At 40.7% G+C, this 10207-nt stretch overlaps 1 long non-coding RNA gene across 2 annotated transcripts; it reads left to right on the forward strand.

Moving 5' to 3' along the window:
* Positions 1-954: 954 nt before the first annotated feature.
* On the forward strand, positions 955-6881 carry LOC134200206 (uncharacterized). Of its 2 annotated transcripts, XR_009975020.1 has the most exons (3): positions 955-2439; positions 4093-5546; positions 6091-6881. It is a non-coding gene; the product is annotated as an uncharacterized LOC134200206 (long non-coding RNA). The 2 variants fall into 2 exon arrangements; XR_009975019.1 differs by lacking the exon at positions 955-2439 and having other exon boundaries at positions 3268-5546.
* The last annotated feature ends 3326 nt before the right edge of the window (positions 6882-10207 follow it).

Raw genomic sequence — 10207 nt, forward strand, 5'->3', positions numbered from 1 at the left:
CCTTGTAAACATTAATCATTTAACTCTGACACGTCTTAAAGAAAACTAAAATATTGTCTCGCCGATGCATGAGATAAAACATAGTTAATTGCATTTTTTTTATTGGTTATATGAGTGGACGATCTCACGACCCACCTGGTGTTAAGTGGTTACTGAAGCCCAAGTCTATGACCCTTGTTACTGGAGGCCATGTCTATGGTTAACACCGTAAACGTCAGCATCCACCTTGAGACATGAGTTTCACAGTACAACGGCTGTCTACCCTTCATCAAACCGAAACGCATTACTGCTCCACGACAGAAATGGGCAGGGTGTTGGTATCTACCCGTGCGGGCTCAGAACACGCCACAGATAACCCCCTAAATCTGTGGAACACGCCCTACCACCAGTAATTACGCAAAATATATATTTTGCCAGTTTAATTATTATTAATATTATATTTTATTCCTTAATCGTGGAAGATGTTCGGGAACATTTGTTAAGACCCGCTGAGTTTCCCGCCGAATCTTTTCAGTGGGTCGGGATTTCGAACCCGGCGGTAGATTTTGCGAAGTACTGCTCCTGCTAGGGTCAGTTTTAGAAAATTCTCTCAGATTTATTCTTGAGCTCACCTATCCGTCCGGGTGTAGCTGCCCCCCCAAGACTACCAAGTATGTAGAGAACACCTGATAAGTAGGTACGTAATATATTTCATTACAATAATTAGTATTTGGCTGCGGGATTCGAATATCGGTATAATACAGTTGCATCTCTCGAAACCGGGTGCCTGCGTTGTCCTTTAAGCAATGACGTCTTCTGCAAAGATTTTTCTTGACAGGAGTTCATAGATCGACGAATTATTATGATAATTTTCTTTTTACGCAGGTAAGCAGTAAATATGTAAGGGATTGTCAATAATATTTTTACTATTGATAAATTACCTATTAACATGCCAAACTAGTCTGGCATAAATTTGTTCGGATATTACTTTACCATTGTTCTCGGGTGATATTGCAGATTTAATAGAATCGCGAAAGCTTTGGTAGAGCTCGAAGATATTCGTTAAAATGGGTTGTCCATTTGTTGTATGAAATGTGCAGCAAATCATTATATTCTGCTAATAAGTAGTACGCTTTAAAAAAAAATCGGGGCAAGAAGCTTGTTATTGTTAAAATAAATCAGCAAGTTTAATAGGAACGTTTTGTTGAAAGTCTATACGTACGATATCCTTTTTAATACACCGTGTTGATATCGTGTACCTACCGGCCAATGCACGGGCCGGCCAATTTTTTCAACCATGTAAAGTCTGATAAGCAATGTAGTGCGGCGATCGACTCGCTTTAAGCACCTACCAGCCATCTTACTTGTGGTAAGGCGTATCGAGAGCGCACACACTTGCGTGTCATCCATGCTACCATCACATACATGCTTCTGTTGCAAAAAGTTTGTGTATTACGGTTGATCGAATGTGGGGTGATGGAAGGTATAAATAAGCTATATGCAAAAAATTCGACTTCATGTTTCAAGGTATCATCACCCATCTGTCACACGAGATCGATCGGACGGGATTTACGTTGTCATGCCCATTGGTTCCAGTATCTATTTAATATGAGCCGTGAAATCGTTTGGTGATTGTGGAGAGGCATTCACATCTTTGAGACATTTAAATTCCATTGGCAAAAACGCAACCTTACCCTTCGAACCTGCGCATTATAGAATTACAGCAGAAATAGACATTACGGTACTAATAAACAATTTTGGCTTGCAACAAGTTCTGTCACCAGTCCCTTGGAGTTCTAAGAGAAGTGGGTATTAGGGGAACTCTTCGTCGCATACGACGTAACCAGCGGTGCTTGGAATGCCCAATAGCACCGAAAGTGGATTGTTCGGATCCAAGAAGACATCTTTGGGAACACGGCGGTTGTTTTCTGTCGTGTCATCTGGTTTAGGTATATAATTTACGGCAGCTACGATAAGAAAGCTATCGTACCATTCCGCTCTCTCTACGAATCGTTCTGACGCTGTCTTCAGATACTTACGGACCGGATATAAAACAAATCTTCGTGAAGGTCTACATGTACTGTAATATCAATATGCGGCGCAATATTGGTTAAAATCTTTCAACCGATTTTTTATTTATTTATATTCGTTTCAATATCCTCTTATCATCGAACGAATGTGACTATAACGCAACGATAATGGGGAAATACGAAATAATAGTGATAATAGACGTGATATTATGTTCTCGTCTGGAACGTTTTACAATGTTATAAATTCGGAAAATATATCTATGAGTTTTGGTTACATTAATATAAAGGAATAAAATTTAATACACAATTATTTCAAACAGTTATCCAAATTAACCTCATGCTTACCATCTAAGACTCAATAGCCGTCACTAAATTCAAGAGTTATGAAAACGACAAGTTAGTATTCTGTAAAAAAAAAGTTTACAAGTAGGTAATAAATAGCTTCACGTCGTCACTAGGATCCGACGGTTGGGGCTCGAGGTGGCGCTCGACAAAACCCAGGCCCTGATGTTTCACGGGCCGGGACGAGCGCCGCCTGTGGGTGCCCACCTCGTGATCGGAGGCGTCCGCGTCGGGGTCGGGGTGACCGGTCTTCGGTACCTCGGCCTCGAACTGGACGGTCGGTGGAACTTCCGCGCTCACTTTGAGAAGTTGGGCCCTCGGCTGATGGCAACGGCCGGCTCTTTGAGCCGGCTCCTTTCAAACGTCGGGGGTCCCGATCAGGTGGCGCGCCGCCTCTACATGGGGGTGGTGCGGTCGATGGCACTATACGGCGCGCCCGTATGGTGCCACGCCCTGACCCGCCAGAACGTCGCCGCGCTGCGACGTCCGCAGCGCGCGATCGCGGTCAGGGCGATCCGAGGATACCGCACCGTCTCCTTCGAGGCGGCGTGCTTGCTCGCCGGGGCGCCACCCTGGGACCTGGAGGCGGAGGCGCTCGCTGCCGATTACCGGTGGCGTAGCGACCTCCGCTCTAGGGGGGAAGGGCGCCCCGGCGAAGGAGTAGTTCGAGCGCGGAGGCTCCAATCTCGGCGGTCCGTGCTGGAGGCGTGGTCTCGCCGCTTGGCGGACCCGTCGGCCGGCCTCCGTACCGTCGAGGCGGTCCGTCCGGTCCTCGCGGACTGGGTGGGCCGCGACCGCGGATGCCTCACCTTCCGGCTGACGCAGATGTTGACCGGCCATGGGTGTTTTGGCCGGTACCTCTTTAAGATAGCCGGAAGGGAACCGACGGCGCAGTGCCACCACTGCGCGGACCGCGACGAGGAAGACACAGCGGAACACACGCTGGCGCGTTGCTCTGGATTCGAAGAGCAACGCGCCGCCCTCGTCGCGGTCATTGGAGAGGACCTTTCGCTGCCGCGCGTCGTGGCTACGATGCTCGGCAGCGACGCGTCCTGGAAGGCGATGCTCGACTTCTGCGAGTCCACCATCTCGCAGAAGGAGGCGGCGGAGCGAGAGAGGGAGAGCTCTTCCCTTTCCGCACCGATCCGTCGCCGTCGAGCCGGGGGCCGGAGGCGGGAATACGCCCGTACGTCCCGGCCCCTGTAGGTGGCGGCCTCCCCCCGGTGAAGGTCAAGGGGCGACCTGAGGGGGTGAGGCCGCGCGGCGCGCTACCAGCACTCTAGCGCGCTGCCGTGGAGTGAATAGAGCGACCGGTCGACGGTGTATCGCGTCCCGACCCGGCAGGCTGGTTCTGGTCCAGCGGGGTATTCCGGGACACCAGCGGCACCGTCTGGGCGGCCCGACGGGCTGCCGTACCGAGACGGCTGACGTTTTAGAGCCTTCGATTCGCCTCGAAGGCTCCGTCGGCTGGGCGTCCTTGGGGTGAGCCGCGCCGTCTGGTTGTAGTGTTGACCGCGGTAGCCCCCCTACCTCATCCGGGTTCTGACCTCGGAGGGGATCGGACGTCGGGTGTAAGAGTGCAGAGGAGTCGTTTAGTGGGTGGGCTCTAAAATCCTTGGGCCCGCGGTCTGCTCACAACACCATGCAGATCGTTGAGTCTCACATACCCCGCGCGCCCCTTTTGCCCGGGGACCTCGTAGGAGGTTCGGCCCTCTACCCGAAAAAAAAAAAAAAAAAAAAGGTAATAAATAGCTTAAGTTTTCAATCGCCTGTTTTGATTAGGCGATACTAAGCGCATCTGTAATATTAATTAGACACGCCGATTGAAAATACAATTTAAATTCGGGTCATGTTCAGAGCACAACCATTTATCACGAGGGCCACACGTCAAATATCATCTGCAAAAAGATGCGACTAAATGAACAAATTTAGATTCCAATGCGCGTGATCGATTGACCTACACATATCGAAGTCTATAGATCATCTCGGCATTGAAAATAATATTATTGTGCGTGAGTAAGACAAAATATAATTAATGTTCTTCTTAATTCGAATTGGTCCGGCGTAGACATGTTGGCGTCGTTCCGTCGCAATAAACAAAAGATTAAAAACTTTTTCATAATACACGTGTTTTTATACGTTCACGTAAAATGTTTGTAGAAACGTGCTATTAATCATTCGATGAATGTATTGTTGCATCTGTCGTGTCGGCTTGTATAGCTCTTGAGAGCCTTGCTATTGTTGCTGAAAATGCATACGTTTTGATAACTGCAAAAAACGGCCATTGCGCCACCTGTGCTCAAAGATAACGGACAGATCCTATTGAATAAAAACGAATATAAAATACATTAGTGAATTTAGAATTATTAGATTTTTTGGAGATAAAAAGTTTGAATAATGAATAGTTCATCCGATGAATAGTGAGTTAATGAAATGAATACATGGTTAGTTTTGTGTAGCTTTGTTTCAAAATAATCGCTTTCTGAACTTTATGCGTACCTACTGCGTTATAGATCTTTACCTTTCCTACATTTAACAATTAAAACTGGAATTTTGTCAAAGAATGCCACGGAGGTTTAGACTTGCAAACTAATCTACAGATATAATCTACGGAGTTTCTCGCCGGATCTTCCCGCTGGGTGGTAGATTCAAGAAGCACTGCTCTTGCTGTTGAGATGTTCGCAGTCTCTTAGGTTAAATCCTGTGCGTAGCTAGAATAGCCCCTTAGCCTGCCAGCGATTAAGTAGGGGAAAAAACTGTAAAAGAAATGTGCTAGTAGTAAGCACATTTAACATATCTGAAAGAGAAATAGATATACAATCTTTGTTTATAAACTGATAGATCTGTCTATCAGTCTGTAGGCTCAAAACTCTACTGATACTGTTGATTCTTAAAACTATTAATTTCTTATATTCTTCACTCTTTGTGTAGGTATCTCACGAAAAACTTAACATATTATAAATTTTGATGAAGCTTCTTATATTAAAACATTACTTTTACGATTTAAAGGTATGTATACAAATATGTAAATTCCAAGTAATCGCTGTGGTCGCAGACGGTTTTGACAGATGACGAGCTCGACGTGGAGTGATCAGTCACGGTCAGTGCGGCTCACGCGTCAGGCGCCGATTTCTGCTCTACACAGCTTCGTGGGAAAATCATAAATATCTAAATAGCTTTCTTTTAATAGTATCGGTACGTAATGAGCATAATTTCTGGTGTTCAGCGTGAATTGAAGACCTCAAGTGCCGTAGTATGTGCTTCTGCCCACTTTGAGACGTGATGTGAAAGTCACAATTGGTTTAAATAACGGCTATTCATAATCGCATGATTACTTGGCAACATAATATGCCTTACACTAAGAGCAATCCGTAGAGGCTCAAAACTATCTAGTAATTATAGGTACCTATATATAAAGATACTGGATCGAACCTGAGTAAGGTAGGTATTCTTTTTTTGCATGATTGGCATAGTTGCGGTTTACATTTGATTAAAGAACCTAATTCCAATACTTGTCATTCTTCTTCTTTACTCAATTGAATGTCGAACTCATTTATTAAAAAATACTACTTTGAAATTAGGCGTCGATTTAAATAAAAAATGGGGCTATTGAATTAATTCAAAGAAGTCCACATTTTATTAAGGGTACGAAGAGGAGACAAAAACAAAATAAATAATATCGTCATAACTTTAAAATTTGTGTAACTATTATTATTATGAATTATGATTGTTTTTCTAGGAATACACATCATTTCTCCATTCCGGGCCACTAAACTCGATAGCGGGTTAACACGTCAGAAAAAAAGAAACAAACGAATGTGCGACCAGTTTTTTCGTCTGACAACACCGAACATTTCGTTTTTTATATGCGTATCATTTTGAAAATTAAATTATAGGTTATAATTTTAATATGATAGGTGCGTAATATATTTTGGAATGTTAAGATTCTTATCTTTTAAAAGCATTTATTCATTTAATAGTTTGCCGTTAATGCTTATGCAATTTGATAATAAATAATTTGTTTTTTTGTTTTAAATTAAAACGCATACATAAGACCAAAGGCCACAAAATGCAATTGCTTTAATGTTTGTAGTAAGAGTATACAAATGTATGGGATTAACATAAGCTTACGTAAAATAAGGCTTCTAGATTGCGCACTGATGAGGCTTTCTTTTTAATTACTCTATTACTCTCATAGGCCAGTGAGCGGTATCATGAGTTAGTGACTGCTTCGGTAATAAATCCAAAAAGTAATATTTTTACGTAGGTTTGAATGTTAATTTGTTCTGACTCAAGTTCATGATCTCGCTGTTATTGTTTTGAAGATATAGTTATGATAGCCCGATTCTCTCGAGCTTATGCTGATCGCCCATAATTTATACTAGTTTTGATGTTATTTTTCCATTCAATATTGTGACAGGAAGATATATTTTTAAAAGGTTTAAACTTAAAATTAAGAAAACAGTAACATATTATCTTTGGTTTGTCCATGACATGTCCATGACATAATTAAATTACTTTTATGGAATATTCTTGCATTTTTATTGTCATTATATTTTTCCAGAATTTTCAAAAACGTTATGGTTTTGGTGGTCACGGACGATTGTGTCTTATAGTAAGTAAACGTATTAAACTGTAAATCTTTCGGCATACCTAAGTTCAAGGAAATGCTTTGTTTGAAAAAGTTTGTATATCTATCAATCATCTAACAATCGATGTCATATTATTTTAATCTCAAACTAATCAACGTTCGTGATATGTAATAATTATTTTTTTTAGAAAATCAAAACATGCGGCGTAATTACGATTTTCACAATCGATTTAGATAACGATCTACACACGAATCGGCACCCATAAACGGGTATAGGCCACGGCGACGTTTTCAAAGCTTTTGTTTTTTGGCAACAAAAAAAAAAAGGCGGCGACGACAAAAGACAATCATCACAGAGATCTTACTCCTAGATAAAGGAACAATAAATAACACTACAGTCACAGTCCTAAGATAATCTTTATTTTCTAATGCTCAGCAGAATGTGTTTTCGTCGTTTGGTATCATTTGTCATGTCCACGGATTCCGTAATGGATACGAAATTTTCTAGAAGTTTTCACAATCTGATGCTTTACCGATATTAAGGCGATTTTTAGGTAATTTATACATTGGAACATTAATATTATTGAAATACCATTCGCAATGTAAATGTAAAAGATCGGGCATGTAAGAATAAAAAAAATATCATTCTATCCATAACACACAATTTATGGGCGTATTAATAAATAATTTAATTTCCTCGCCGCTACTAAATAAATAGTATAAGCAGGATAGGGTGAAAAAAAAAATTAAACCAAACTAAATCAGTTCCTACACCCTTACGACAAAGGGATCCGGCCGTAATACTTTATTAAATCTTCCTAAGAATTCATTATGGGCCTGTTTCTAAATTAAGTTTGCACCCCACGCTTCACTTTACACTTTATGAGTTGTAGGTCCTCTCAAAGTTTGTACATTGATTTAGTGTTAAACGTGTAATTAAATTTATTATGAGCTTCGCTAGCTTAAATTCCGTTGTTATTCTTGGATATTTTCACTAAAATGTGGAATTTTTTTTCAGAATACATTTTTTTGCCTAGATGGATGAACGAGCTGATTGTCGATCCGCTGTTAATTGGTTACCGGAGCCCATGGACTTCATCATACTGAATAAAACTGGAACACATGACTGCTTCGCGGTTCGAAGAGATATATTGGTTCTATCGTCCTTTATAACGCCTTGCCGTCAGTAATTAGGCAATTTATATTTTTTCACGGATTTTTTTTTACTGTACCTTCAACTTGGCAGTCGTTCGTAAGTATGTGCCTATGTAAATATGTTCCTTAGAAAATTCAATACTTCTTTAGGTAATTTGAACATCTGAATAGACCCATCGGTTCGTATTTCATTCATACTTGAATCTGAAGAGACTTTGTAAAAAGGTGCTTAGGTAATATTTTAGAAATTTAAAAGGTTTCGAAGCATACTGTGCAGGAAGAATTAGATTAAAGGGTATCCATAGTATTATGACCTAGGGTAGGCAAAAAAAACGAGAATAGTCCTGATTAGTAGTTGAATTTGATAATTTGCGCACGCATCAAGGGCCGATGACATTTAAATGCTACTAGTGGTCCCCAGGTAGGTAGTCGATATTCGACTATAGTTAATTAAAATTATAAGTTTGTACACTATTATGATACTATTGACAAGGACTATTATCATATTGCTAAAATCACAGATTTCGCCAATTTACTTTAGGTAAATATTATAATAATAAAGACAAATAATATTTAACCTATTCTCAATTTGATCACAGACTATCAGGAATTAGAAAAGTTTAACAACAAACAAATAGAATGCATACGTGTGTGTGTGTGTCAAATACGTGGTAGTGTGTGTAATGTTTATTTTATTGATTTCACGTATTTTTTATGCATTATTTAAAAAAATATTAACATTCTGCACTCCTCTATATTCTCTATAAGTGTGGGAAAATGCATACTCGGAGGAGTATGCATTTTCCGCCCGCATGCATGCCCGCGCAATTTTCGGAAAAAGGGATACAAAATTTATGCTTCACATATTAATTTAAAGATTATAGATATTACCTAAAATCCTAACCAGAATAGCTTTGATTAAAAAATATTGTTTTGATGTTAGATCCTATTCTGTATTTAGATAAGTTTAAAATACATATATAGAACACAGCTCACGAACGGAAAGTAACCGAATTCATTCAAGTTCAACAAAACCACATGTCTTCTGACAGATACGTTCAGTCGAATGTGACTAGACAAATAAAACTTCATACAAATGCAATGAAAGAGCGCTGTAAAGACGGAAACGTGTCGACTGAAGACGTTTTCCTCGGGCGGCAGGGCGTCCCGTTGCTTAGCAACGCGCCGCGGGTGGGCGTGGCAATCGATATCACCCTCACCCAGTCACCTCCTGTCCTCACGTCGTGGTATTACTTTACAGCCTCGCCGGACCACTTTAGAGCAATTCTCAGATCTCATACTATATCGTCATTCAAGAATCGGACCGTCTTTCCGTCGGGTTAAGGTGTTTTATCCGGTGTAAATAACTTTTTTTTTGTTGCTTTGTAGATTGGACGAGCTCACGGCCCACCTGATGTTAAGTGGTTACCGAAGCTCATAGACATCTACAACGTAAATGCCGCCACCCACCTTGAGATATGAGTTCTAAGGTCTCAGTATAGTACAAGGGCTGCCCCACCCTTCAAACCGAAACGCATTACTGCTTCAGACATAGGGAGGGTGGTTCGTACCTATCCGTCCGGACTCACAAGACGTCCTGCCACCAGTAAAGAACTATGAAAATCTTTAACTAAAACAATTTAGAACAAACTTGTATTTAAACTTTGAAGATATCTACAAAAAAAAATCTTACAAGCCGTATTTATGCATGTATCTTAACGGTAAATAATCAAATAATTTTCTTTTTTTTCTATTTCTACGTCGTCGTGGCCTAAAGAAAAATAAGCACATTCTACTCTTAGCCAGTGATGCGACTATGCCAGTACTCAAATTGTTTGTAGGTAAGGTACCACTATAACCGCAAGCAATAAAAAACAAAAAAAAACACATAGCAGTTTCCAAAATCTGTTGTGTAAATTTTAATAGAAAATTTCTTTAAAGATATAAAGATTACCTATCAGTTCAAAGCGTGATTGATTTTCTTATTATATAAATGTCTAGTGCTATGTTCTATTCTATATAAATCTATTGCCTAAATGTAAAGGCGAAGATTGTGTGGAGAAAATTCTGTCCCAAATGACAAAAGGATTGCGTTTAAAAAAATTCGTAC

Source organism: Bombyx mori, chromosome 15, assembly GCF_030269925.1.
Source record: "Bombyx mori chromosome 15, ASM3026992v2".
Taxonomy (NCBI): domain Eukaryota; kingdom Metazoa; phylum Arthropoda; class Insecta; order Lepidoptera; family Bombycidae; genus Bombyx; species Bombyx mori.